The sequence below is a fragment of the Coffea arabica genome, chromosome 11e, assembly GCF_036785885.1.
Source record: "Coffea arabica cultivar ET-39 chromosome 11e, Coffea Arabica ET-39 HiFi, whole genome shotgun sequence".
NCBI classification, from domain to species: domain Eukaryota; kingdom Viridiplantae; phylum Streptophyta; class Magnoliopsida; order Gentianales; family Rubiaceae; genus Coffea; species Coffea arabica.
This window is the reverse complement of record NC_092331.1, coordinates 39,289,556-39,317,440: the sequence shown is the minus strand read 5'-3', so window position 1 is coordinate 39,317,440 and position 27,885 is coordinate 39,289,556. Positions and strand designations below refer to the sequence as shown.

Here is a 27,885-nt window from a genome sequence, read left to right as displayed (position 1 = left end):
CCCGATTCTGACCCGAATTCCCGAAACCTCAACCCAAACCCATTAATTTCGTGTTAGGTTCGTGTCGTGTTTTCAGGTCGTGTCGAAAATTGCCACCCCTAGTTGCGGTGATACATTTGCGCCGACAAATTTGAGCGACGATCCGGGCTTTGATCGAGCCGTACCGTTCCTGATTTGTCTCGCGCCTTCGGATCCTCCTTCACGCTTCGACAAGAAGCAAAATATTAAGCAATCGTTCCGACGGAGCTAAATTACTACAGGATAAAGAACGAATAGGAAATTTGGATTTCGAAACAAAAAAGAGAGGGGTGCAACACGAGGACTTCCCAGGGGGTCACCCATCCTAGTACTACTCTCGCCCAAGCACGCTTAACTTCGGAGTTCTGATGGGATCCGGTGCATTAGTGCTGGTATGATCGCACCCGCCATGTTCCTTTCGCGTTATTCTTTTAAACTACCCCGTCCTGCGAAGCAGTGTGGCTTTTCTAGACCGAAATTCATTTTAAGCGTCAATTCAAGCATTTTCCTCTTATCCTTTTATTTATTTACTTTATATTTTTTTTTGTTATTGATTTGCACCCTGTTTTTTTCCCTCATCCCGCAACTCTAAATTATCATGAAATCAATCCTTCACGCTTGCAGTTAGGGGTGGCAATTCGGGTCCAAATCAGGTTGGCGGGTCGGGTTCGGGTCAACAGACCCGCCAGAAAATCTGTTGACCCGAACCCCGACCCGCCAACCCGTGACGGGTCAGGTATGCTGACCCGAACCCGAAAATTTCAGGTTTACGGGGCGGCGGGTCGACCCGAAATGACCCGAAACTTAATTTTAATTTATTAATTTATCACTGTAATTTCTAATAAAATCAATTTCTCACAAAACTAATTACATAATCAAGTAATAAAAATTTAAATAAATGATTCCAAATCAAATCTAAAATAAATTAAACACCGTAAAAGTGTTTTATCCCAAGCAAAATATAAAATAAATTAAAACAATACAAAAGTGAAAAATAATATAATATATTATTTGTCCAAGTATAATAATTTCAACTTCACACAAATTAAATAAATTCGTTTAGGATTAAGTAATTAATGCCTTTGAAAAAAAGAATAACTTAGTTTAGTTAGATAAAATTATTTTTATGTTTATTAAATTATTTTTAATTCGTAAACGGGTCATATCAGGTCACCACGGGTTGACCCGAAATCGACCGGTTTTCTTTTCGGGTTCATCGGGTCCAACCCGATTCTGACCCGAATTCCCGAAACCTCAACCCAAACCCATTAATTTCGTGTTAGGTTCGTGTCGTGTTTTCAGGTCGTGTCGAAAATTGCCACCCCTAGTTGCGGTGATACATTTGCGCCGACAAATTTGAGCGACGATCCGGGCTTTGATCGAGCCGTACCGTTCCTGATTTGTCTCGCGCCTTCGGATCCTCCTTCACGCTTCGACAAGAAGCAAAATATTAAGCAATCGTTCCGACGGAGCTAAATTACTACAGGATAAAGAACGAATAGGAAATTTGGATTTCGAAACAAAAAAGAGAGGGGTGCAACACGAGGACTTCCCAGGGGGTCACCCATCCTAGTACTACTCTCGCCCAAGCACGCTTAACTTCGGAGTTCTGATGGGATCCGGTGCATTAGTGCTGGTATGATCGCACCCGCCATGTTCCTTTCGCGTTATTCTTTTAAACTACCCCGTCCTGCGAAGCAGTGTGGCTTTTCTAGACCGAAATTCATTTTAAGCGTCAATTCAAGCATTTTCCTCTTATCCTTTTATTTATTTACTTTATATTTTTTTTTGTTATTGATTTGCACCCTGTTTTTTTCCCTCATCCCGCAACTCTAAATTATCATGAAATCAATCCTTCACGCTTGCAGTTAGGGGTGGCAATTCGGGTCCAAATCAGGTTGGCGGGTCGGGTTCGGGTCAACAGACCCGCCAGAAAATCTGTTGACCCGAACCCCGACCCGCCAACCCGTGACGGGTCAGGTATGCTGACCCGAACCCGAAAATTTCAGGTTTACGGGGCGGCGGGTCGACCCGAAATGACCCGAAACTTAATTTTAATTTATTAATTTATCACTGTAATTTCTAATAAAATCAATTTCTCACAAAACTAATTACATAATCAAGTAATAAAAATTTAAATAAATGATTCCAAATCAAATCTAAAATAAATTAAACACCGTAAAAGTGTTTTATCCCAAGCAAAATATAAAATAAATTAAAACAATACAAAAGTGAAAAATAATATAATATATTATTTGTCCAAGTATAATAATTTCAACTTCACACAAATTAAATAAATTCGTTTAGGATTAAGTAATTAATGCCTTTGAAAAAAAGAATAACTTAGTTTAGTTAGATAAAATTATTTTTATGTTTATTAAATTATTTTTAATTCGTAAACGGGTCATATCAGGTCACCACGGGTTGACCCGAAATCGACCGGTTTTCTTTTCGGGTTCATCGGGTCCAACCCGATTCTGACCCGAATTCCCGAAACCTCAACCCAAACCCATTAATTTCGTGTTAGGTTCGTGTCGTGTTTTCAGGTCGTGTCGAAAATTGCCACCCCTAGTTGCGGTGATACATTTGCGCCGACAAATTTGAGCGACGATCCGGGCTTTGATCGAGCCGTACCGTTCCTGATTTGTCTCGCGCCTTCAGATCCTCCTTCACGCTTCGACAAGAAGCAAAATATTAAGCAATCGTTCCGACGGAGCTAAATTACTACAGGATAAAGAACGAATAGGAAATTTGGATTTCGAAACAAAAAAGAGAGGGGTGCAACACGAGGACTTCCCAGGGGGTCACCCATCCTAGTACTACTCTCGCCCAAGCACGCTTAACTTCGGAGTTCTGATGGGATCCGGTGCATTAGTGCTGGTATGATCGCACCCGCCATGTTCCTTTCGCTTTATTCTTTTAAACTACCCCGTCCTGCGAAGCAGTGTGGCTTTTCTAGACCGAAATTCATTTTAAGCGTCAATTCAAGCATTTTCCTCTTATCCTTTTATTTATTTACTTTATATTTTTTTTTGTTATTGATTTGCACCCTGTTTTTTTCCCTCATCCCGCAACTCTAAATTATCATGAAATCAATCCTTCACGCTTGCAGTTAGGGGTGGCAATTCGGGTCCAAATCAGGTTGGCGGGTCGGGTTCGGGTCAACAGACCCGCCAGAAAATCTGTTGACCCGAACCCCGACCCGCCAACCCGTGACGGGTCAGGTATGCTGACCCGAACCCGAAAATTTCAGGTTTACGGGGCGGCGGGTCGACCCGAAATGACCCGAAACTTAATTTTAATTTATTAATTTATCACTGTAATTTCTAATAAAATCAATTTCTCACAAAACTAATTACATAATCAAGTAATAAAAATTTAAATAAATGATTCCAAATCAAATCTAAAATAAATTAAACACCGTAAAAGTGTTTTATCCCAAGCAAAATATAAAATAAATTAAAACAATACAAAAGTGAAAAATAATATAATATATTATTTGTCCAAGTATAATAATTTCAACTTCACACAAATTAAATAAATTCGTTTAGGATTAAGTAATTAATGCCTTTGAAAAAAAGAATAACTTAGTTTAGTTAGATAAAATTATTTTTATGTTTATTAAATTATTTTTAATTCGTAAACGGGTCATATCAGGTCACCACGGGTTGACCCGAAATCGACCGGTTTTCTTTTCGGGTTCATCGGGTCCAACCCGATTCTGACCCGAATTCCCGAAACCTCAACCCAAACCCATTAATTTCGTGTTAGGTTCGTGTCGTGTTTTCAGGTCGTGTCGAAAATTGCCACCCCTAGTTGCGGTGATACATTTGCGCCGACAAATTTGAGCGACGATCCGGGCTTTGATCGAGCCGTACCGTTCCTGATTTGTCTCGCGCCTTCGGATCCTCCTTCACGCTTCGACAAGAAGCAAAATATTAAGCAATCGTTCCGACGGAGCTAAATTACTACAGGATAAAGAACGAATAGGAAATTTGGATTTCGAAACAAAAAAGAGAGGGGTGCAACACGAGGACTTCCCAGGGGGTCACCCATCCTAGTACTACTCTCGCCCAAGCACGCTTAACTTCGGAGTTCTGATGGGATCCGGTGCATTAGTGCTGGTATGATCGCACCCGCCATGTTCCTTTCGCGTTATTCTTTTAAACTACCCCGTCCTGCGAAGCAGTGTGGCTTTTCTAGACCGAAATTCATTTTAAGCGTCAATTCAAGCATTTTCCTCTTATCCTTTTATTTATTTACTTTATATTTTTTTTTGTTATTGATTTGCACCCTGTTTTTTTCCCTCATCCCGCAACTCTAAATTATCATGAAATCAATCCTTCACGCTTGCAGTTAGGGGTGGCAATTCGGGTCCAAATCAGGTTGGCGGGTCGGGTTCGGGTCAACAGACCCGCCAGAAAATCTGTTGACCCGAACCCCGACCCGCCAACCCGTGACGGGTCAGGTATGCTGACCCGAACCCGAAAATTTCAGGTTTACGGGGCGGCGGGTCGACCCGAAATGACCCGAAACTTAATTTTAATTTATTAATTTATCACTGTAATTTCTAATAAAATCAATTTCTCACAAAACTAATTACATAATCAAGTAATAAAAATTTAAATAAATGATTCCAAATCAAATCTAAAATAAATTAAACACCGTAAAAGTGTTTTATCCCAAGCAAAATATAAAATAAATTAAAACAATACAAAAGTGAAAAATAATATAATATATTATTTGTCCAAGTATAATAATTTCAACTTCACACAAATTAAATAAATTCGTTTAGGATTAAGTAATTAATGCCTTTGAAAAAAAGAATAACTTAGTTTAGTTAGATAAAATTATTTTTATGTTTATTAAATTATTTTTAATTCGTAAACGGGTCATATCAGGTCACCACGGGTTGACCCGAAATCGACCGGTTTTCTTTTCGGGTTCATCGGGTCCAACCCGATTCTGACCCGAATTCCCGAAACCTCAACCCAAACCCATTAATTTCGTGTTAGGTTCGTGTCGTGTTTTCAGGTCGTGTCGAAAATTGCCACCCCTAGTTGCGGTGATACATTTGCGCCGACAAATTTGAGCGACGATCCGGGCTTTGATCGAGCCGTACCGTTCCTGATTTGTCTCGCGCCTTCGGATCCTCCTTCACGCTTCGACAAGAAGCAAAATATTAAGCAATCGTTCCGACGGAGCTAAATTACTACAGGATAAAGAACGAATAGGAAATTTGGATTTCGAAACAAAAAAGAGAGGGGTGCAACACGAGGACTTCCCAGGGGGTCACCCATCCTAGTACTACTCTCGCCCAAGCACGCTTAACTTCGGAGTTCTGATGGGATCCGGTGCATTAGTGCTGGTATGATCGCACCCGCCATGTTCCTTTCGCGTTATTCTTTTAAACTACCCCGTCCTGCGAAGCAGTGTGGCTTTTCTAGACCGAAATTCATTTTAAGCGTCAATTCAAGCATTTTCCTCTTATCCTTTTATTTATTTACTTTATATTTTTTTTTGTTATTGATTTGCACCCTGTTTTTTTCCCTCATCCCGCAACTCTAAATTATCATGAAATCAATCCTTCACGCTTGCAGTTAGGGGTGGCAATTCGGGTCCAAATCAGGTTGGCGGGTCGGGTTCGGGTCAACAGACCCGCCAGAAAATCTGTTGACCCGAACCCCGACCCGCCAACCCGTGACGGGTCAGGTATGCTGACCCGAACCCGAAAATTTCAGGTTTACGGGGCGGCGGGTCGACCCGAAATGACCCGAAACTTAATTTTAATTTATTAATTTATCACTGTAATTTCTAATAAAATCAATTTCTCACAAAACTAATTACATAATCAAGTAATAAAAATTTAAATAAATGATTCCAAATCAAATCTAAAATAAATTAAACACCGTAAAAGTGTTTTATCCCAAGCAAAATATAAAATAAATTAAAACAATACAAAAGTGAAAAATAATATAATATATTATTTGTCCAAGTATAATAATTTCAACTTCACACAAATTAAATAAATTCGTTTAGGATTAAGTAATTAATGCCTTTGAAAAAAAGAATAACTTAGTTTAGTTAGATAAAATTATTTTTATGTTTATTAAATTATTTTTAATTCGTAAACGGGTCATATCAGGTCACCACGGGTTGACCCGAAATCGACCGGTTTTCTTTTCGGGTTCATCGGGTCCAACCCGATTCTGACCCGAATTCCCGAAACCTCAACCCAAACCCATTAATTTCGTGTTAGGTTCGTGTCGTGTTTTCAGGTCGTGTCGAAAATTGCCACCCCTAGTTGCGGTGATACATTTGCGCCGACAAATTTGAGCGACGATCCGGGCTTTGATCGAGCCGTACCGTTCCTGATTTGTCTCGCGCCTTCAGATCCTCCTTCACGCTTCGACAAGAAGCAAAATATTAAGCAATCGTTCCGACGGAGCTAAATTACTACAGGATAAAGAACGAATAGGAAATTTGGATTTCGAAACAAAAAAGAGAGGGGTGCAACACGAGGACTTCCCAGGGGGTCACCCATCCTAGTACTACTCTCGCCCAAGCACGCTTAACTTCGGAGTTCTGATGGGATCCGGTGCATTAGTGCTGGTATGATCGCACCCGCCATGTTCCTTTCGCTTTATTCTTTTAAACTACCCCGTCCTGCGAAGCAGTGTGGCTTTTCTAGACCGAAATTCATTTTAAGCGTCAATTCAAGCATTTTCCTCTTATCCTTTTATTTATTTACTTTATATTTTTTTTTGTTATTGATTTGCACCCTGTTTTTTTCCCTCATCCCGCAACTCTAAATTATCATGAAATCAATCCTTCACGCTTGCAGTTAGGGGTGGCAATTCGGGTCCAAATCAGGTTGGCGGGTCGGGTTCGGGTCAACAGACCCGCCAGAAAATCTGTTGACCCGAACCCCGACCCGCCAACCCGTGACGGGTCAGGTATGCTGACCCGAACCCGAAAATTTCAGGTTTACGGGGCGGCGGGTCGACCCGAAATGACCCGAAACTTAATTTTAATTTATTAATTTATCACTGTAATTTCTAATAAAATCAATTTCTCACAAAACTAATTACATAATCAAGTAATAAAAATTTAAATAAATGATTCCAAATCAAATCTAAAATAAATTAAACACCGTAAAAGTGTTTTATCCCAAGCAAAATATAAAATAAATTAAAACAATACAAAAGTGAAAAATAATATAATATATTATTTGTCCAAGTATAATAATTTCAACTTCACACAAATTAAATAAATTCGTTTAGGATTAAGTAATTAATGCCTTTGAAAAAAAGAATAACTTAGTTTAGTTAGATAAAATTATTTTTATGTTTATTAAATTATTTTTAATTCGTAAACGGGTCATATCAGGTCACCACGGGTTGACCCGAAATCGACCGGTTTTCTTTTCGGGTTCATCGGGTCCAACCCGATTCTGACCCGAATTCCCGAAACCTCAACCCAAACCCATTAATTTCGTGTTAGGTTCGTGTCGTGTTTTCAGGTCGTGTCGAAAATTGCCACCCCTAGTTGCGGTGATACATTTGCGCCGACAAATTTGAGCGACGATCCGGGCTTTGATCGAGCCGTACCGTTCCTGATTTGTCTCGCGCCTTCGGATCCTCCTTCACGCTTCGACAAGAAGCAAAATATTAAGCAATCGTTCCGACGGAGCTAAATTACTACAGGATAAAGAACGAATAGGAAATTTGGATTTCGAAACAAAAAAGAGAGGGGTGCAACACGAGGACTTCCCAGGGGGTCACCCATCCTAGTACTACTCTCGCCCAAGCACGCTTAACTTCGGAGTTCTGATGGGATCCGGTGCATTAGTGCTGGTATGATCGCACCCGCCATGTTCCTTTCGCGTTATTCTTTTAAACTACCCCGTCCTGCGAAGCAGTGTGGCTTTTCTAGACCGAAATTCATTTTAAGCGTCAATTCAAGCATTTTCCTCTTATCCTTTTATTTATTTACTTTATATTTTTTTTTGTTATTGATTTGCACCCTGTTTTTTTCCCTCATCCCGCAACTCTAAATTATCATGAAATCAATCCTTCACGCTTGCAGTTAGGGGTGGCAATTCGGGTCCAAATCAGGTTGGCGGGTCGGGTTCGGGTCAACAGACCCGCCAGAAAATCTGTTGACCCGAACCCCGACCCGCCAACCCGTGACGGGTCAGGTATGCTGACCCGAACCCGAAAATTTCAGGTTTACGGGGCGGCGGGTCGACCCGAAATGACCCGAAACTTAATTTTAATTTATTAATTTATCACTGTAATTTCTAATAAAATCAATTTCTCACAAAACTAATTACATAATCAAGTAATAAAAATTTAAATAAATGATTCCAAATCAAATCTAAAATAAATTAAACACCGTAAAAGTGTTTTATCCCAAGCAAAATATAAAATAAATTAAAACAATACAAAAGTGAAAAATAATATAATATATTATTTGTCCAAGTATAATAATTTCAACTTCACACAAATTAAATAAATTCGTTTAGGATTAAGTAATTAATGCCTTTGAAAAAAAGAATAACTTAGTTTAGTTAGATAAAATTATTTTTATGTTTATTAAATTATTTTTAATTCGTAAACGGGTCATATCAGGTCACCACGGGTTGACCCGAAATCGACCGGTTTTCTTTTCGGGTTCATCGGGTCCAACCCGATTCTGACCCGAATTCCCGAAACCTCAACCCAAACCCATTAATTTCGTGTTAGGTTCGTGTCGTGTTTTCAGGTCGTGTCGAAAATTGCCACCCCTAGTTGCGGTGATACATTTGCGCCGACAAATTTGAGCGACGATCCGGGCTTTGATCGAGCCGTACCGTTCCTGATTTGTCTCGCGCCTTCAGATCCTCCTTCACGCTTCGACAAGAAGCAAAATATTAAGCAATCGTTCCGACGGAGCTAAATTACTACAGGATAAAGAACGAATAGGAAATTTGGATTTCGAAACAAAAAAGAGAGGGGTGCAACACGAGGACTTCCCAGGGGGTCACCCATCCTAGTACTACTCTCGCCCAAGCACGCTTAACTTCGGAGTTCTGATGGGATCCGGTGCATTAGTGCTGGTATGATCGCACCCGCCATGTTCCTTTCGCTTTATTCTTTTAAACTACCCCGTCCTGCGAAGCAGTGTGGCTTTTCTAGACCGAAATTCATTTTAAGCGTCAATTCAAGCATTTTCCTCTTATCCTTTTATTTATTTACTTTATATTTTTTTTTGTTATTGATTTGCACCCTGTTTTTTTCCCTCATCCCGCAACTCTAAATTATCATGAAATCAATCCTTCACGCTTGCAGTTAGGGGTGGCAATTCGGGTCCAAATCAGGTTGGCGGGTCGGGTTCGGGTCAACAGACCCGCCAGAAAATCTGTTGACCCGAACCCCGACCCGCCAACCCGTGACGGGTCAGGTATGCTGACCCGAACCCGAAAATTTCAGGTTTACGGGGCGGCGGGTCGACCCGAAATGACCCGAAACTTAATTTTAATTTATTAATTTATCACTGTAATTTCTAATAAAATCAATTTCTCACAAAACTAATTACATAATCAAGTAATAAAAATTTAAATAAATGATTCCAAATCAAATCTAAAATAAATTAAACACCGTAAAAGTGTTTTATCCCAAGCAAAATATAAAATAAATTAAAACAATACAAAAGTGAAAAATAATATAATATATTATTTGTCCAAGTTTAATAATTTCAACTTCACACAAATTAAATAAATTCGTTTAGGATTAAGTAATTAATGCCTTTGAAAAAAAGAATAACTTAGTTTAGTTAGATAAAATTATTTTTATGTTTATTAAATTATTTTTAATTCGTAAACGGGTCATATCAGGTCACCACGGGTTGACCCGAAATCGACCGGTTTTCTTTTCGGGTTCATCGGGTCCAACCCGATTCTGACCCGAATTCCCGAAACCTCAACCCAAACCCATTAATTTCGTGTTAGGTTCGTGTCGTGTTTTCAGGTCGTGTCGAAAATTGCCACCCCTAGTTGCGGTGATACATTTGCGCCGACAAATTTGAGCGACGATCCGGGCTTTGATCGAGCCGTACCGTTCCTGATTTGTCTCGCGCCTTCAGATCCTCCTTCACGCTTCGACAAGAAGCAAAATATTAAGCAATCGTTCCGACGGAGCTAAATTACTACAGGATAAAGAACGAATAGGAAATTTGGATTTCGAAACAAAAAAGAGAGGGGTGCAACACGAGGACTTCCCAGGGGGTCACCCATCCTAGTACTACTCTCGCCCAAGCACGCTTAACTTCGGAGTTCTGATGGGATCCGGTGCATTAGTGCTGGTATGATCGCACCCGCCATGTTCCTTTCGCTTTATTCTTTTAAACTACCCCGTCCTGCGAAGCAGTGTGGCTTTTCTAGACCGAAATTCATTTTAAGCGTCAATTCAAGCATTTTCCTCTTATCCTTTTATTTATTTACTTTATATTTTTTTTTGTTATTGATTTGCACCCTGTTTTTTTCCCTCATCCCGCAACTCTAAATTATCATGAAATCAATCCTTCACGCTTGCAGTTAGGGGTGGCAATTCGGGTCCAAATCAGGTTGGCGGGTCGGGTTCGGGTCAACAGACCCGCCAGAAAATCTGTTGACCCGAACCCCGACCCGCCAACCCGTGACGGGTCAGGTATGCTGACCCGAACCTGAAAATTTCAGGTTTACGGGGCGGCGGGTCGACCCGAAATGACCCGAAACTTAATTTTAATTTATTAATTTATCACTGTAATTTCTAATAAAATCAATTTCTCACAAAACTAATTACATAATCAAGTAATAAAAATTTAAATAAATGATTCCAAATCAAATCTAAAATAAATTAAACACCGTAAAAGTGTTTTATCCCAAGCAAAATATAAAATAAATTAAAACAATACAAAAGTGAAAAATAATATAATATATTATTTGTCCAAGTATAATAATTTCAACTTCACACAAATTAAATAAATTCGTTTAGGATTAAGTAATTAATGCCTTTGAAAAAAAGAATAACTTAGTTTAGTTAGATAAAATTATTTTTATGTTTATTAAATTATTTTTAATTCGTAAACGGGTCATATCGGGTCATATCAGGTCACCACGGGTTGGCCCGAAATCGACCGGTTTTCTTTTCGGGTTCATCGGGTCCAACCCGATTCTGACCCGAATTCCCGAAACCTCAACCCAAACCCATTAATTTCGTGTTAGGTTCGTGTCGTGTCGAAAATTGCCACCCCTAGTTGCGGTGATACATTTGCGCCGACAAATTTGAGCGACGATCCGGGCTTTGATCGAGCCGTACCGTTCCTGATTTGTCTCGCGCCTTCAGATCCTCCTTCACGCTTCGACAAGAAGCAAAATATTAAGCAATCGTTCCGACGGAGCTAAATTACTACAGGATAAAGAACGAATAGGAAATTTGGATTTCGAAACAAAAAAGAGAGGGGTGCAACACGAGGACTTCCCAGGGGGTCACCCATCCTAGTACTACTCTCGCCCAAGCACGCTTAACTTCGGAGTTCTGATGGGATCCGGTGCATTAGTGCTGGTATGATCGCACCCGCCATGTTCCTTTCGCGTTATTCTTTTAAACTACCCCGTCCTGCGAAGCAGTGTGGCTTTTCTAGACCGAAATTCATTTTAAGCGTCAATTCAAGCATTTTCCTCTTATCCTTTTATTTATTTACTTTATATTTTTTTTTGTTATTGATTTGCACCCTGTTTTTTTCCCTCATCCCGCAACTCTAAATTATCATGAAATCAATCCTTCACGCTTGCAGTTAGGGGTGGCAATTCGGGTCCAAATCAGGTTGGCGGGTCGGGTTCGGGTCAACAGACCCGCCAGAAAATCTGTTGACCCGAACCCCGACCCGCCAACCCGTGACGGGTCAGGTATGCTGACCCGAACCCGAAAATTTCAGGTTTACGGGGCGGCGGGTCGACCCGAAATGACCCGAAACTTAATTTTAATTTATTAATTTATCACTGTAATTTCTAATAAAATCAATTTCTCACAAAACTAATTACATAATCAAGTAATAAAAATTTAAATAAATGATTCCAAATCAAATCTAAAATAAATTAAACACCGTAAAAGTGTTTTATCCCAAGCAAAATATAAAATAAATTAAAACAATACAAAAGTGAAAAATAATATAATATATTATTTGTCCAAGTTTAATAATTTCAACTTCACACAAATTAAATAAATTCGTTTAGGATTAAGTAATTAATGCCTTTGAAAAAAAGAATAACTTAGTTTAGTTAGATAAAATTATTTTTATGTTTATTAAATTATTTTTAATTCGTAAACGGGTCATATCAGGTCACCACGGGTTGACCCGAAATCGACCGGTTTTCTTTTCGGGTTCATCGGGTCCAACCCGATTCTGACCCGAATTCCCGAAACCTCAACCCAAACCCATTAATTTCGTGTTAGGTTCGTGTCGTGTTTTCAGGTCGTGTCGAAAATTGCCACCCCTAGTTGCGGTGATACATTTGCGCCGACAAATTTGAGCGACGATCCGGGCTTTGATCGAGCCGTACCGTTCCTGATTTGTCTCGCGCCTTCAGATCCTCCTTCACGCTTCGACAAGAAGCAAAATATTAAGCAATCGTTCCGACGGAGCTAAATTACTACAGGATAAAGAACGAATAGGAAATTTGGATTTCGAAACAAAAAAGAGAGGGGTGCAACACGAGGACTTCCCAGGGGGTCACCCATCCTAGTACTACTCTCGCCCAAGCACGCTTAACTTCGGAGTTCTGATGGGATCCGGTGCATTAGTGCTGGTATGATCGCACCCGCCATGTTCCTTTCGCTTTATTCTTTTAAACTACCCCGTCCTGCGAAGCAGTGTGGCTTTTCTAGACCGAAATTCATTTTAAGCGTCAATTCAAGCATTTTCCTCTTATCCTTTTATTTATTTACTTTATATTTTTTTTTGTTATTGATTTGCACCCTGTTTTTTTCCCTCATCCCGCAACTCTAAATTATCATGAAATCAATCCTTCACGCTTGCAGTTAGGGGTGGCAATTCGGGTCCAAATCAGGTTGGCGGGTCGGGTTCGGGTCAACAGACCCGCCAGAAAATCTGTTGACCCGAACCCCGACCCGCCAACCCGTGACGGGTCAGGTATGCTGACCCGAACCTGAAAATTTCAGGTTTACGGGGCGGCGGGTCGACCCGAAATGACCCGAAACTTAATTTTAATTTATTAATTTATCACTGTAATTTCTAATAAAATCAATTTCTCACAAAACTAATTACATAATCAAGTAATAAAAATTTAAATAAATGATTCCAAATCAAATCTAAAATAAATTAAACACCGTAAAAGTGTTTTATCCCAAGCAAAATATAAAATAAATTAAAACAATACAAAAGTGAAAAATAATATAATATATTATTTGTCCAAGTATAATAATTTCAACTTCACACAAATTAAATAAATTCGTTTAGGATTAAGTAATTAATGCCTTTGAAAAAAAGAATAACTTAGTTTAGTTAGATAAAATTATTTTTATGTTTATTAAATTATTTTTAATTCGTAAACGGGTCATATCGGGTCATATCAGGTCACCACGGGTTGGCCCGAAATCGACCGGTTTTCTTTTCGGGTTCATCGGGTCCAACCCGATTCTGACCCGAATTCCCGAAACCTCAACCCAAACCCATTAATTTCGTGTTAGGTTCGTGTCGTGTCGAAAATTGCCACCCCTAGTTGCGGTGATACATTTGCGCCGACAAATTTGAGCGACGATCCGGGCTTTGATCGAGCCGTACCGTTCCTGATTTGTCTCGCGCCTTCAGATCCTCCTTCACGCTTTGACAAGAAGCAAAATATTAAGCAATCGTTCCGACGGAGCTAAATTACTACAGGATAAAGAACGAATAGGAAATTTGGATTTCGAAACAAAAAAGAAAGGGGTGCAACACGAGGACTTCCCAGGGGGTCACCCATCCTAGTACTACTCTCGCCCAAGCACGCTTAACTTCGGAGTTCTGATGGGATCCGGTGCATTAATGCTGGTATGATCGCACCCGCCATGTTCCTTTCGCTTTATTCTTTTAAACTACCCCGTCCTGCGAAGCAGTGTGGCTTTTCTAGACCGAAATTCATTTTAAGCGTCAATTCAAGCATTTTCCTCTTATCCTTTTATTTATTTACTTTATATTTTTTTTTGTTATGGATTTGCACCCTGTTTTTTTCCCTCATCCCGCAACTCTAAATTATCATGAAATCAATCCTTCACGCTTGCAGTTAGGGGTGGCAATTCGGGTCCAAATCAGGTTGGCGGGTCGGGTTCGGGTCAACAGACCCGCCAGAAAATCTGTTGACCCGAACCCCGACCCGCCAACCCGTGACGGGTCAGGTATGCTGACCCGAACCCGAAAATTTCAGGTTTACGGGGCGGCGGGTCGACCCGAAATGACCCGAAACTTAATTTTAATTTATTAATTTATCACTGTAATTTCTAATAAAATCAATTTCTCACAAAACTAATTACATAATCAAGTAATAAAAATTTAAATAAATGATTCCAAATCAAATCTAAAATAAATTAAACACCGTAAAAGTGTTTTATCCCAAGCAAAATATAAAATAAATTAAAACAATACAAAAGTGAAAAATAATATAATATATTATTTGTCCAAGTATAATAATTTCAACTTCATACAAATTAAATAAATTCGTTTAGGATTAAGTAATTAATGCCTTTGAAAAAAAGAATAACTTAGTTTAGTTAGATAAAATTATTTTTATGTTTATTAAATTATTTTTAATTCGTAAACGGGTCATATCGGGTCATATCAGGTCACCACGGGTTGGCCCGAAATCGACCGGTTTTCTTTTCGGGTTCATCGGGTCCAACCCGATTCTGACCCGAATTCCCGAAACCTCAACCCAAACCCATTAATTTCGTGTTAGGTTCGTGTCGTGTCGAAAATTGCCACCCCTAGTTGCGGTGATAGATTTGCGCCGACAAATTTGAGCGACGATCCGGGCTTTGATCGAGCCGTACCGTTCCTGATTTGTCTCGCGCCTTCAGATCCTCCTTCACGCTTCGACAAGAAGCAAAATATTAAGCAATCGTTCCGACGGAGCTAAATTACTACAGGATAAAGAACGAATAGGAAATTTGGATTTCGAAACAAAAAAGAGAGGGGTGCAACACGAGGACTTCCCAGGGGGTCACCCATCCTAGTACTACTCTCGCCCAAGCACGCTTAACTTCGGAGTTCTGATGGGATCCGGTGCATTAGTGCTGGTATGATCGCACCCGCCATGTTCCTTTCGCGTTATTCTTTTAAACTACCCCGTCCTGCGAAGCAGTGTGGCTTTTCTAGACCGAAATTCATTTTAAGCGTCAATTCAAGCATTTTCCTCTTATCCTTTTATTTATTTACTTTATATTTTTTTTGTTATTGATTTGCACCCTGTTTTTTTCCCTCATCCCACAACTCTAAATTATCATGAAATCAATCCTTCACGCTTGCAGTTAGGGGTGGCAATTCGGGTCCAAATCAGGTTGGCGGGTCGGGTTCGGGTCAACAGACCCGCCAGAAAATCTGTTGACCCGAACCCCGACCCGCCAACCCGTGACGGGTCAGGTATGCTGACCCGAACCCGAAAATTTCAGGTTTACGGGGCGGCGGGTCGACCCGAAATGACCCGAAACTTAATTTTAATTTATTAATTTATCACTGTAATTTCTAATAAAATCAATTTCTCACAAAACTAATTACATAATCAAGTAATAAAAATTTAAATAAATGATTCCAAATCAAATCTAAAATAAATTAAACACCGTAAAAGTGTTTTATCCCAAGCAAAATATAAAATAAATTAAAACAATACAAAAGTGAAAAATAATATAATATATTATTTGTCCAAGTATAATAAATTCAACTTCACACAAATTAAATAAATTCGTTTAGGATTAAGTAATTAATGCCTTTGAAAAAAAGAATAACTTAGTTTAGTTAGATAAAATTATTTTTATGTTTATTAAATTATTTTTAATTCGTAAACGGGTCATATCGGGTCATATCAGGTCACCACGGGTTGACCCGAAATCGACCGGTTTTCTTTTCGGGTTCATCGGGTCCAACCCGATTCTGACCCGAATTCCCGAAACCTCAACCCAAACCCATTAATTTCGTGTTAGGTTCGTGTCGTGTTTTCAGGTCGTGTCGAAAATTGCCACCCCTAGTTGCGGTGATACATTTGCGCCGACAAATTTGAGCGACGATCCGGGCTTTGATCGAGCCGTACCGTTCCTGATTTGTCTCGCGCCTTCAGATCCTCCTTCACGCTTCGACAAGAAGCAAAATATTAAGCAATCGTTCCGACGGAGCTAAATTACTACAGGATAAAGAACGAATAGGAAATTTGGATTTCGAAACAAAAAAGAGAGGGGTGCAACACGAGGACTTCCCAGGGGGTCACCCATCCTAGTACTACTCTCGCCCAAGCACGCTTAACTTCGGAGTTCTGATGGGATCCGGTGCATTAGTGCTGGTATGATCGCACCCGCCATGTTCCTTTCGCTTTATTCTTTTAAACTACCCCGTCCTGCGAAGCAGTGTGGCTTTTCTAGACCGAAATTCATTTTAAGCGTCAATTCAAGCATTTTCCTCTTATCCTTTTATTTATTTACTTTATATTTTTTTTTGTTATTGATTTGCACCCTGTTTTTTTCCCTCATCCCGCAACTCTAAATTATCATGAAATCAATCCTTCACGCTTGCAGTTAGGGGTGGCAATTCGGGTCCAAATCAGGTTGGCGGGTCGGGTTCGGGTCAACAGACCCGCCAGAAAATCTGTTGACCCGAACCCCGACCCGCCAACCCGTGACGGGTCAGGTATGCTGACCCGAACCCGAAAATTTCAGGTTTTCAAATGTTATGCCATCTTGAAATCTAATCGTGTCAAAAACAAAGGCAATTTTCGCCTATAAGAAAGAAAAGAATATCTAAGCATTTCTTCGAGAGGTAAGATATTTGTTACTAATGTATTTACTAACTTGTTTATTTCTGCTTGAATAAAAAAAAGGGTTAAATACCAAAAACCCCCCTGTGGTTTGCCTAATATTCACTTTACCTCCCTATGGTTTGGAAACCTACAATTTGACTCCCTGTCATTTCAACTAAAGTAAAAGTCTAACGGAAAACATCTAAACTAACGTCTGAAAGGAAAATATCAAAATTACCCATCTATAAGGGTTTTGGGTTAAGTACCAAAAACCCCCCTGTGGTTTGTCAAATGTACGCTTTACCTCCCTATGGTTTGAAAATATACAATTTAACTCCCTGTCGTTTCACCTAAAGTGAAAATCTAACAGAAATTCCGTTAAATACACTTTAGTTGAAACGACAGGGAATCAAATTGTAGGTTTCCAAACCATAAGGAGGTAAAGTGAACATTAGGCAAACTACATGGGGGTTTTTGGTATTTAACCCTAAAAAAAAATGACACCATGGTCTTTCTTCCAGTATCTTCTCATGTGGAGCCATATTTATATCTATAAACAAATTGAAAGTATAAGATGCAAGAACTAATTGGACTTGTTTCTCTAAAAGCCTCTAGACTAATGGCAATCACATTCTACTGCCATTTTGTGTCTGAATTAAAAGAACATAAAGATGGCTCATCCATGTATTTTACTACCATTGGATAAGTTTCCATAAACTTTATGTGCACATAGTATGTATTTTGTTCTCCAGGCCCAGTAACTATTGATGCAGCATGCACTCGAGTATTGTTGAATGTGCATAGGAAGAATTTGGTTTTGTTTCCCTGTTGAACCATTTTCCACTACTTGAAGGGTTCTTGGGTCTATCATTGTCAATCTGAAACTTAGATGAGATAGTAGTTTCGAAAGTAAAAGTTATAAACTTTATTACAATAAGTATTATGTTGTTAATAGGAAAAGTTGGGATTGCAAATCTTGTTGGTTGATATACTTATATAATGCAAAAAATTTGATAGAGTTCATATACTTAGATGCACATAATGATTTGATCGTAATGGGGGCAACTGGATGTAGGTAGAGGAAATTTTAAAGTTCAAGTGATGCTTATGCAGTTAGCTTTATGGTGCCATAACTATTATTTTCTTGAGAATGTCTAACTCATACTACAAACAAAATAAATTACAAAGGTTGCATATAACATAACTAGAGATCCTAAAAATAGGGCCTTACTAATTATGTAGAAGTTGATGGCCAGAAGAAATAACCTTCCTATAAAAGAAATCAATATATGAGCTTTGCTAAACTTAATGTTCTGCCAAGATATTAATATGGAAATTGGCTACTAGCTGGTTGCACTCCTGAGTAGATAAATTAGCATAAAAAATATTTAGTTTTATATTAATTGAGTATATAAGAAGAGCATAGATAACAAAATCAATTTAGTGCTCAGAACATTTATATCAATAGCATATAAGATTATAAGCAGGCTGAGAGCAACGAAATAACTTAGTTATAAAGAACATGTTTTAAAAATGCATAACAAAAGAAGAGGATATGATCACCCTCTAAAATAACTCTTTTGGCCTAAAACACATAAACTAAGGTAAAAAAAGTTGCAGAAAAGTTTACAATACCATAAGCTAACATCGGATCATAAAGAAGTTTCACTGTTTGGATCAAGTTAATACTAAGTAGAGTGAATATTAAAATAGAAGCGAATTTTAGAGCAGCCAAGAGTCATGTTAAATAGATACAGCTGATCTTCAATCATTTGTTTTTTGTTTCTTTCCAACAAAAGACTCATAATTTTTTATTGCACTACTTACTAGTTCCTTAAATTCATCAAGGATCCTTTGAAGGCAACGGTATGCCTTGGTTGATGAGCATTCTTTCTCTATATAATTATAAAAAAAGGCTAATACTTTTTGCAGAATAAGAAGCTACTATAATACATAATAGCATAGCTTGTAATATGTCTTTTATACTTGGAGTTGAAACTATATAACTAGTGATTTGAGTATCAACATTAGCAATGAACTTTGGCACCAAGATCTGGCTGGTTTTGGAATGAGGCATTTTCAGCATTTTCTTTGAAATAATATGCAATAGTCTATCACTGGTAAGATTCATCACTCTTGGTCTTTCTAGGTTTGAGTTGAGCAATGAACATCTTGGACTTCAATTCTTCATGAATTTTGTTTAAAGGTAGCATTTCATTCTATTTCATCAAAAAGCATAAGTAAAGAATCAATATATCTATGGTATGACTATGTAAATCTTTCCCTATTGATGCTCAATTAAGTAAAAAGAATATGCATCCAAAACTTGTTGAAATAATCGATCCATTGCTTGTATGGCAGTAAATCCGAGCAATGAACTTGTTCACCAAAAACAAATGCTATAAGCGTGTCTCTGTGATAAGTACGGTCAACATTGAAATGGCACCTACACAATAAACATTTTTCCTTGGTTCGGCAGACTGCCTTTCATTACAATGGTTGTAGATATAGATACATTCATAGTCAGTTGATCAAAGTCAAACATTGGCATTTTATACATGTCATTTACCAATACTTTTGCAATATATGCTCAAAAGAAAACATGCATTTCACTCATGAAACCTATAAGAAAAAAAAAAGAGATTAGTTAATCAATCGATGGTAGCTTTTAAAAGAAACTTAGAACAAAGTAAAATAAGAAGGTCAAAAGTAGTAGAAATTGACTTCTTCTGTTGGCATAAATTCTCCAATAGTAGTTAGTTTCTGTTGAAATTCCTAAAATGCCTTAGGGGATTGGTTGCTGTATGGTTTCTCACATATAAGTGCTATTAATTCTTTTTCATCTCTGGTTGCGCTACAAATACAAAATAACGGGGAAGAAGGTAGTTGAATAGTAAATAGCATGTAATAAGTAAAAAACCAAAGTACCATTACCGCAAAAGGACGTCAAAACTGTTTTTTCTGGTTTTGAGCTTAACTTTCATTTCCGGACTTTTCCCTAGCTTGACTTGTACTAGTACTACTTGGAGCTTGCTGAATGGCTATTGGATGAACTTGTTGTTGTGTGTGTACCTTTGGGACTGGCTGAGGATATAATGAAGCCATGATGGCTGGAAAAGTAAGCAAATTCAGGGGAAGTGCTGTCCGAACTTTGAAAGGACTTGATTGCATTGAGTTTACGATCTTTGACTTGGATTTGAGCAAGGCGATGTTATATGATGGATGATTTCTGAGCCATTGAGGTGAGTGACCTCAAACTCTTTCTAAAATTATTTATGAACCGTTTCTTGCATTAGTGACTTTTGAACTGTTTCCAAATTTACTCTTGAACCGCTTTCCCGCATTATTTACTTTTGAGCTGTTTTCAAAGTTAATTTTGGAACTGTTTTCTTACATATCATGCGTGCTTGCATATCAGTGTCTTGTTATTATTGATTTTGCTTTCAATGATTGCTAAACGAGTTTTCGAGGCGAGCGTGTACTTTATCGCACTCGACCTAAATCAATGTGAAATTTTCATGATAAATGATTAAATGCTACTTGCGCATGAATGTAAGCCTTTTGGGCTGAACTGGCCATTGCCCCTTGTCACCGGTCGTCTCGAGCCAGAAACGGACTCGGTCGGGCGATTAGGAACTTGGGTGAACGTTTCGGTATACTCGATTATTACCTTGTAGGTTGGTGGAGCCTGGCCAAAAGCCAGGGACGGGGTGAATGAATGCACGAATGAAACCAAAATGCAATGAAATGACAGGAGAACGAACGTATCCTTTTCATGAATGTTACTATCGCTTTCCATTGTAAATGTTTCTTGAATTATTGATACTCCATATTGAAATGACATTTTTGAAATGAACGATTGTGAAACTGATTTGATAACTGATTTTACTGGTTACTCGCTGAGCTTCTAGCTCACCCCAAAATGTTTTATTCCCCTCCACAGGGCTCAAGGCGAAGGAAGGGCTTGTAGTGTTTATTCGTGGATTATCTCATGTATGGATTGAACTTGGATTTCCTTTTGTGTAATGGTTCATATTGGGATTGTATTGAACGTTTAGAATTGCTTGGATGTGTAATAGGCTAGTTTTGGACTTCCTCCTGTATAATAGTTGGTATCAAGGATCAGAGTGGCGCAGTGGAAGTGTGGACGCTTCGCTTTTGATATGTAATTGTTGGAATATTTGATTTATATTTGAGATTGTATATTGTAATTTAATTGAGGTTTGTAGTGAACGACTGAGTCCTGGCGAGAGCTGGGCAGGCGGCCCGCCAAACCCTCTGGTTCGCCATAGGGGGAGGTGGGGTCGTGACATGCAGTCTGTTCTCTTTCCCATTTTGCTTTAATAACGTTCCACCACGCTCGGGCCGGTCCTTCAAATTGGAACACTGCAAAGTTCACTTGCCTTTGCTCAGTGTAGTTTAGAGCTGTGAAGATGTTAACCATGGTTTCTACCCATTGTTCAGCTACGTTCGGATCGGGCCCTCCAAAGAATTTTTGAGGAGCAAACTTCTGGAACCTTTCAAGAGCCCTATCCTCGGCCATCTCAGGGTTCCGGGTTTGGTTTACGGGTATTTGGCCTTGTTGATCCACCAGTCTTGCCAAGATATCCGTCATTTGTTGCATTGTCGTCGCCATTTGGTCTCCAGTCACAACTCTCGGTCCCTGCTCTTGCTCGACTGACGTTTCCCTTTCTTCTCTTGGTTCCGAGGTCCGCTTAGTTCCACGGCCTCGACCACGTCCACGACCACGTCTCCCCTCCATATATTTTTTTTCCTCTCTCTTTTCTTTTCTTTTCCCCAAAAAGTAATATAGTGAATAAACGCAGTGAGTTGACTAGAATAACTAAATTCTAGCACACCAAATACACAAATAGACATATACATACATAACACACCATATATCAAGAAGACGTATCACATTAAACAAATAATCAAATGCGGTCAATGGTACACGTGTAGATGTTAACATACCACAAACAAGGACAAGGAGTAACAGTATAAGGACAAATCAAAGAAAATGGGGTATATTGTCCCAGTCCCAGTTAAAATAACCCCGTCCAGTCTCTCACGTCACTTTCTATTCACTAGATGTCCGCAGACCTCTTATACTCATTCTAGCCGGACAAAGCCTGTTCATGTTTCCAAAATACAAGTCTCAAGTACCTAGAAGCTAGCATCGCCACAACTCTGGAGTACTCGGGCACGAGAATCCGAAATAAGATAATTCACATCTCGAGTTGGCCAGTCCCAAGAATAAACCATCTACAATCGAAATTCCTACCAGACGTACCTATCTATGGTCCTCAAATACCACAAGAAAATTTAAGACCTATAACATCCACAATTCATAGCTTATGCTCGAACGAGTACTTACTCCTTCATACCTATTCACCACTCAGTCCAGATTCACTCCGCGCAGAGACCACGCGAAGTAGGCTCTGATACCACCTGTGACAGCCCCACCTCACTCTAAGGCGAACCAAAGGGTTCGGCGGACCGCCTGCCCAACTCTCGTCAGGACTCAGTCGAACCTCAATCAAATCCGAAATAAAACCAAAGCGAAACTTATATACATTTCTATCTCAAAAGGAAGTACAAATATCGAATATAAAAAGGTTCTCAATTCGTCATACATCCAGCCCGTGCCAAGCACTAGGGTGAGAATCATTACAAAACAAAAACTAGACTAGGCTAACCTACACTGGGCTCTCGTCCTTGCTCGCATCCCCCTGTTAAGGAAAACAAAACTAAAGGGGTGAGCTAAAAGCTCAGTGAGGTTCCGAACACATAGGCAAACAATAAATCCAATGCATTCACTACATATCACCAACAATTCAAGATACATTTACAATATAAAGCGATAAACACATTCATTAAAAGGATACGGGCTCACAGGGAGCCATTCATTCGTTCGTTCATTCGTTCTCCTGTCATTACCCCTTATTCCTCCAATTATTTGAAAATGTATTTTTGTAAGTAAAACCCTTGTTCGTTCATTCATTTCGTTCACCCCCTTCCTGGACGTTGGCCAGGCTCCACCAGAATTCAAGGTAATACTCGAGTATACCAAATTCACCCCAGGGTCACCATATCGCCCGACCGAGTCTGCTTCTGACTCGAGTCGATCGGTAACGAAGGGCAGGGCCCAATTTAGCCAAAAGGCTTACATACATGCGCATATAATCGTTCAATCATTGAAAATTTCACAATCATTTAGGTCAAGTGCGATAAAGTACACACTCGCCTAGAAAACTCGTTTTGGCAATCATTAAGAGCAATTAACACATTACCAAACAAGAACAACAAGCCATGAAGTCAACGAAAATATAGCAACAAGGAACACTCACCTATTTAAGCAAAATAACGTCCAAAGTTTCCTTCCGGATACACCCTCAATCACCAACGTATCCTAATATAATCAAATGAACACATTATGTTTCAACCATCAAAGATACAAGTGAGTCAAAGAAAAGTCGAATACGTACCAGTACAAAGTACAAATATGGTTTTGGTAGTGAAAAGAGTACATTGAAACCAAAGGACATAAGTAAAATATTTGTAAAACTTAGACTCACTTGTAAAACTTTAAAATCGCTATTTGAGTCGAAGTGACAAAGAAAACGTAAATACCCTAGATGGTTCACGTGGTATTCACTCTTAAGCCTTACTCAAGTCGCAAGTATATCGACTTAGTTCTCGAGCGTAAATTTGGGCAGCACGCCCTTTGTATTTACCTATTTTCCAGCCATTTATGCCTTCATTCTTTTCCTCAATCAAACCCAAAGTCATATACAAAATCATCTCATTTTAATAGCCATTCCATAGGCTCCAAGTCATACAAGTACAAAATCAAGCTAGGAGCATGTGCGGAAATGAAGGTTGAGTCAAGAAACAAAAGACAGATTTGACGTTTTTTTGCGTAACGGACACAACCGAAGCTACGCTTATCGGATTGGGGTGAAATTTATACCGTTTCGAAGCTAAGATAAAGTCCTACAACTTTGATGAAGAACACTCAGTCCAGTTTGCAATTTATCTAAGTCAAAATGTCAAATTACAGAACCAGAATCTCACACTCGGGCTAGTTAACCGCACTATGCGTAAACAACCATAACTCAGGTTACCGAAGTCCAAACGAGGTGATTCTAGGGGTATTGGAAAGCTACGACATAGCACTACAACTTTCATGTTTTGGCTAAACACTAGTTCAGTACGTATCAAGGTGAAAAGATACGATCAGTTTGGTGAAACGTTGCAAATGTCCACTGGTCCAAACCTATGGTAATCAGGGGTATTTCGGTCTTTTCACAGGCTACGTTGCTCCGATTGAGCTGAAATTTTGTAGGAAACTATAAAAATCATTCTCTACAACTTTCATGTTTTATGCTAAGCCTAATTCGGCCTCTAACATAGGGAAGTAGAACCGGGTAGAACTAAAGCTTCAATTTCCAGAAATCTGGAATTTTGCTACATCAAGCTATAATTCACATTTTTACCTTAAAACCACCACTACTTTCTCCTTTACAAGATTATATACCATATATATACACCGTATAATACCTAACCAACAAGAATTATAAGTGAATAAATGAAAACCCTATCTCAAAATTCATCCCTCCAATCATCAAAACCATTTCAAACAAGCATCACAAGCACAATTCTAACATTAATACCCAACTTAATCATGATTAATGAAAAAGAAAGGGTGATCAGCCATTATACCTCAAGACAAGGCCTTGCAAGAGTGATCTTCCACTACTCCTTGAAATTTTTGGTTCCTCAAGCTTCCCAAGCTTTCAATTTGCAAGTTAATCGGTTTAGTTTTCTTGTTTTCTCACTAAATCAAACAAAACCCAAGATGGAGTTAGAGCTTTCTTTCTCTTGTTTTCTCTCTCACTCTCACTGCTGGAGGGCTGGAAATGGGGGTCAATTGAAGCTTCAAGAAGGTTAAACTGATATGAAGTAAGTTGGGTCAAAGTGGACAAATGTCACCCTTGGATTGGAAGTCAATTTTTTTCTTTTCTCTCTTGTTTTCTTGGTCAAATATTGTGGCTGATGTATGAGATATTTTGAGGGTTAATTAGCTGAAATAAAATGAGAAGATTAAGGTAATAAAGCATGGGTCAAGTGGTGTGTTTACCCGATAACAAACGGTACCCGTCGTTTCGAGCCGATTTTTCTTAAATCGCGTATACTAGTATTTTTAACTTATAATCACTAACTTATTACTATCACTTCTAATCACATACTTAATATCATCTAAAACTCACTCTTAATCACCAAATTTGATCCACACTCTGTTCCGGATAGTCACACCACGGATAGGCGTAAAAACCCTAATTCGCACTAACTTGAAAACGAAAAGGAAAAACCCTTAATTCTATATTCATTTGCACTTATTGTGGGGTGATTGGGTAGTAGGGCCATTATAAAGTAATAATATCCAAATAAAAGGGTATTGTAAGAAAAATATAAGGAATTTTACGGGTCCTCACATCGATAATACGTTTCAAATTTAACGTACACTAACTCATACTAGGCAAATGAATTTAAAACTGTACTTGCTTGTAAAAATGCATAGAAAGTTTAATATTTCCAAGGAAAGTATAAAATGTAGGCAAAGGAATAAAATAATGCTGAGAAAATGTGAATTTTTTTTTTTTGGGTCTCACACTCTCTCCCCCTTAAGAAATTTCGTCCTCAAAATTTTTACCTTCGGATGGCTCAGGAGCTTGTTGGTTGTCTAAGGCATATACCCTTGCCAGAACTTTTGTTCAGTTCCCTCTTTCATTCGCTTGTTTCGATTTGGCTCCATCCGGTTGCGGAGTACTACCTTCACGTGACTGTCTCCGTGGACAGTTGCTAACTTGATGATCACCGCTTCCACAGATCAAACATTTCCGCCCCTTCCTCCAGCAATTACCTTCAGTGTGATTGGCCTTTCTACAGTATCCACAGACCAATCGGGGAGCTACCGTTTGACCTTCTCGAGAAATTCCCTTGGATCCGATCTGACTCCCTTTCGTAGACCCTTCATCTACTGCTCCTAAGGTCCATGGTGGGCGAAGTAACGGGTTCACTTTCTGCACTTTAGGAGGTGCTATCGTTTCACTTAATTCCCCCACTCTACTATCCGATGCACCCCTTTTCCGAGTTTGGGAGGCTTTTTCCTGTACTTTTGCCTCCTCAATTCTTTGAGCTTTCTCAAGAGCCTCCGTAAATGTATTCACTTGCACTGCCGCTAAGGCTTCCTGGATTTCCAACTTTAAGCCCTGTATGAACCGCCTTACTCTTCGCCGTTCTGTGGCTACTAATTCGGAAGCAAACTTGGATAGTTTCATAAATTTCGTTTCATATTCGGCCACAGTTTGAGTTCCCTGACGCAATCTAATAAATTCCTCCTCTCCCCTCTTGGACTAGAGGTGGGAGGTACTTCTCGTTAAATTCTCGTATGAAATTTGTCCATGTCCATGCAGTGTGACGCCCCGGAAAAAAAAATGAGTTTGAGAACCCGGAAATTTTCTAATTTTCTAGGGTTGATTTTATTTAATCGCCCGCCTTTTCTACATTTTCTTTATTAGAAAAATTCCCCAGATAAAGTTTATGAGCAAAGATAGTTTTAAAATGATTTTTCTAGTATCGGTTAATTTTTGAGAAATTAAAAGCGTATTTTGAACGTGGGACCCGCTAGTGCGGCAAATGCATTTTATTTTTGACAACTTGTTGGAATTTTGTATTAAGTGATATTATTTTACAAAGTGTTAAGATATTTGTATTGGAGAGACAAAAAGATAAGTTTTGAACCAAAAGGGTGACAAGTGTCACCTTCCTATTCAACCTTGACTTTGACCATTATTTCTTACCTTTATTAATACTCAATTTTGACCCAAAAATCACCTAAATTTCTGCAAGCTTGGCCGAACCTCTTGGAGCAAGAATACAAGAAGAAAGCCTTCAACTCCAACTCCATTTCTTGCTCAATCTTGTGAATCAACCGTTAAACTTTCGAATTCCTCCACAAAAGTCACTTGTTTAGGAAGATTGAAGGTAGTGGTGGAGTGATTAGAGAAGGCAAAGGACTAAGCCATCAACTTTCTTGCTATTTCAAGGTTCATGTCTAGCAATCCTTTCTTTGTTCTTGATTATGCTGAATTAGTGACTTGTGATGGCTAAAGAGATGGTTTGATGGATTATATTTTGAGTTGTGGTTGGATGGATGAAGTTTTATTATTTTTGGGGATTTTTCTGTTTTAATATGAGTATGATTATGTGGTTATGTATGATGATTGGAAATGATGTTTAATGATTCTAGAAGGTGGAAAAAGTGGACAATTGCAATCAATTTTTGTTTTGGAAGAAATTCTGGAAAATTAGGGTTCTTGGTTCTTCATTCTGTCCGAAATTTTTGGTCCTAGATAGAGGCCTAATTGGCCTTAGCTCAAAACATGAAAGTTGTAGGTATTGATGTTTTAAGGGTGCCTGCAAAATTTCAGGTCAATGGGAGTAGTGTAGAATGAGATAAGACGAAATTACTATTACTGTTCTGGGTTCATCAGGATGTTAGAACTGCGTCTGAAATTGGTTGTTTTGACTGGAATTGTATTGGATTTGGTTGTTGAGGTATTCTGATGAAATGTAGCTTGATGTCTTAGCTACCGCATGCCTTTGGAATTTCTGCATTTGGACCTGTATAGACTGAGTTGGACTAATTACAGGATAGTGTAATTTGTAAACCTGTAATTACGGTTCTGGTTTGGTATTTTGCATATTTGACCTAGTTGTGCTGGGAATTGGACTGAGTGACCTTCTACATTGTTGTAGCCCTGTTCCTTAGCTTCGAAACGGTGGGT

At 38.9% G+C, this 27,885-nt stretch overlaps 14 non-coding genes across 14 annotated transcripts; all 14 read right to left on the bottom strand.

Annotated features, from left to right (window-relative positions):
- Positions 1 to 305: 305 nt before the first annotated feature.
- Positions 306 to 424, bottom strand: LOC140023328 (5S ribosomal RNA). The gene has a single exon (XR_011827298.1). It is a non-coding gene; the product is annotated as a 5S ribosomal RNA (ribosomal RNA).
- A 1,125-nt stretch (positions 425 to 1,549) lies between these two features.
- On the bottom strand, positions 1,550 to 1,668 carry LOC140023316 (5S ribosomal RNA). Its single transcript, XR_011827286.1, has one exon. It is a non-coding gene; the product is annotated as a 5S ribosomal RNA (ribosomal RNA).
- A 1,125-nt stretch (positions 1,669 to 2,793) lies between these two features.
- On the bottom strand, positions 2,794 to 2,912 carry LOC140023305 (5S ribosomal RNA). The gene has a single exon (XR_011827275.1). It is a non-coding gene; the product is annotated as a 5S ribosomal RNA (ribosomal RNA).
- Positions 2,913 to 4,037: 1,125 nt separating this feature from the next.
- LOC140023294 (5S ribosomal RNA) lies at positions 4,038 to 4,156 on the bottom strand. The gene has a single exon (XR_011827264.1). It is a non-coding gene; the product is annotated as a 5S ribosomal RNA (ribosomal RNA).
- Positions 4,157 to 5,281: 1,125 nt separating this feature from the next.
- Positions 5,282 to 5,400, bottom strand: LOC140023283 (5S ribosomal RNA). Its single transcript, XR_011827253.1, has one exon. It is a non-coding gene; the product is annotated as a 5S ribosomal RNA (ribosomal RNA).
- Positions 5,401 to 6,525: 1,125 nt separating this feature from the next.
- LOC140023272 (5S ribosomal RNA) lies at positions 6,526 to 6,644 on the bottom strand. The gene has a single exon (XR_011827242.1). It is a non-coding gene; the product is annotated as a 5S ribosomal RNA (ribosomal RNA).
- Positions 6,645 to 7,769: 1,125 nt separating this feature from the next.
- LOC140023260 (5S ribosomal RNA) lies at positions 7,770 to 7,888 on the bottom strand. The gene has a single exon (XR_011827231.1). It is a non-coding gene; the product is annotated as a 5S ribosomal RNA (ribosomal RNA).
- Positions 7,889 to 9,013: 1,125 nt separating this feature from the next.
- On the bottom strand, positions 9,014 to 9,132 carry LOC140023249 (5S ribosomal RNA). Its single transcript, XR_011827220.1, has one exon. It is a non-coding gene; the product is annotated as a 5S ribosomal RNA (ribosomal RNA).
- A 1,125-nt stretch (positions 9,133 to 10,257) lies between these two features.
- LOC140023238 (5S ribosomal RNA) lies at positions 10,258 to 10,376 on the bottom strand. The gene has a single exon (XR_011827209.1). It is a non-coding gene; the product is annotated as a 5S ribosomal RNA (ribosomal RNA).
- A 1,122-nt stretch (positions 10,377 to 11,498) lies between these two features.
- LOC140023227 (5S ribosomal RNA) lies at positions 11,499 to 11,617 on the bottom strand. The gene has a single exon (XR_011827198.1). It is a non-coding gene; the product is annotated as a 5S ribosomal RNA (ribosomal RNA).
- A 1,125-nt stretch (positions 11,618 to 12,742) lies between these two features.
- Positions 12,743 to 12,861, bottom strand: LOC140023216 (5S ribosomal RNA). Its single transcript, XR_011827187.1, has one exon. It is a non-coding gene; the product is annotated as a 5S ribosomal RNA (ribosomal RNA).
- Positions 12,862 to 13,983: 1,122 nt separating this feature from the next.
- LOC140030220 (5S ribosomal RNA) lies at positions 13,984 to 14,102 on the bottom strand. The gene has a single exon (XR_011834135.1). It is a non-coding gene; the product is annotated as a 5S ribosomal RNA (ribosomal RNA).
- A 1,122-nt stretch (positions 14,103 to 15,224) lies between these two features.
- On the bottom strand, positions 15,225 to 15,343 carry LOC140023203 (5S ribosomal RNA). Its single transcript, XR_011827175.1, has one exon. It is a non-coding gene; the product is annotated as a 5S ribosomal RNA (ribosomal RNA).
- A 1,134-nt stretch (positions 15,344 to 16,477) lies between these two features.
- On the bottom strand, positions 16,478 to 16,596 carry LOC140023192 (5S ribosomal RNA). Its single transcript, XR_011827164.1, has one exon. It is a non-coding gene; the product is annotated as a 5S ribosomal RNA (ribosomal RNA).
- Between the last annotated feature and the right edge of the window lie 11,289 nt (positions 16,597 to 27,885).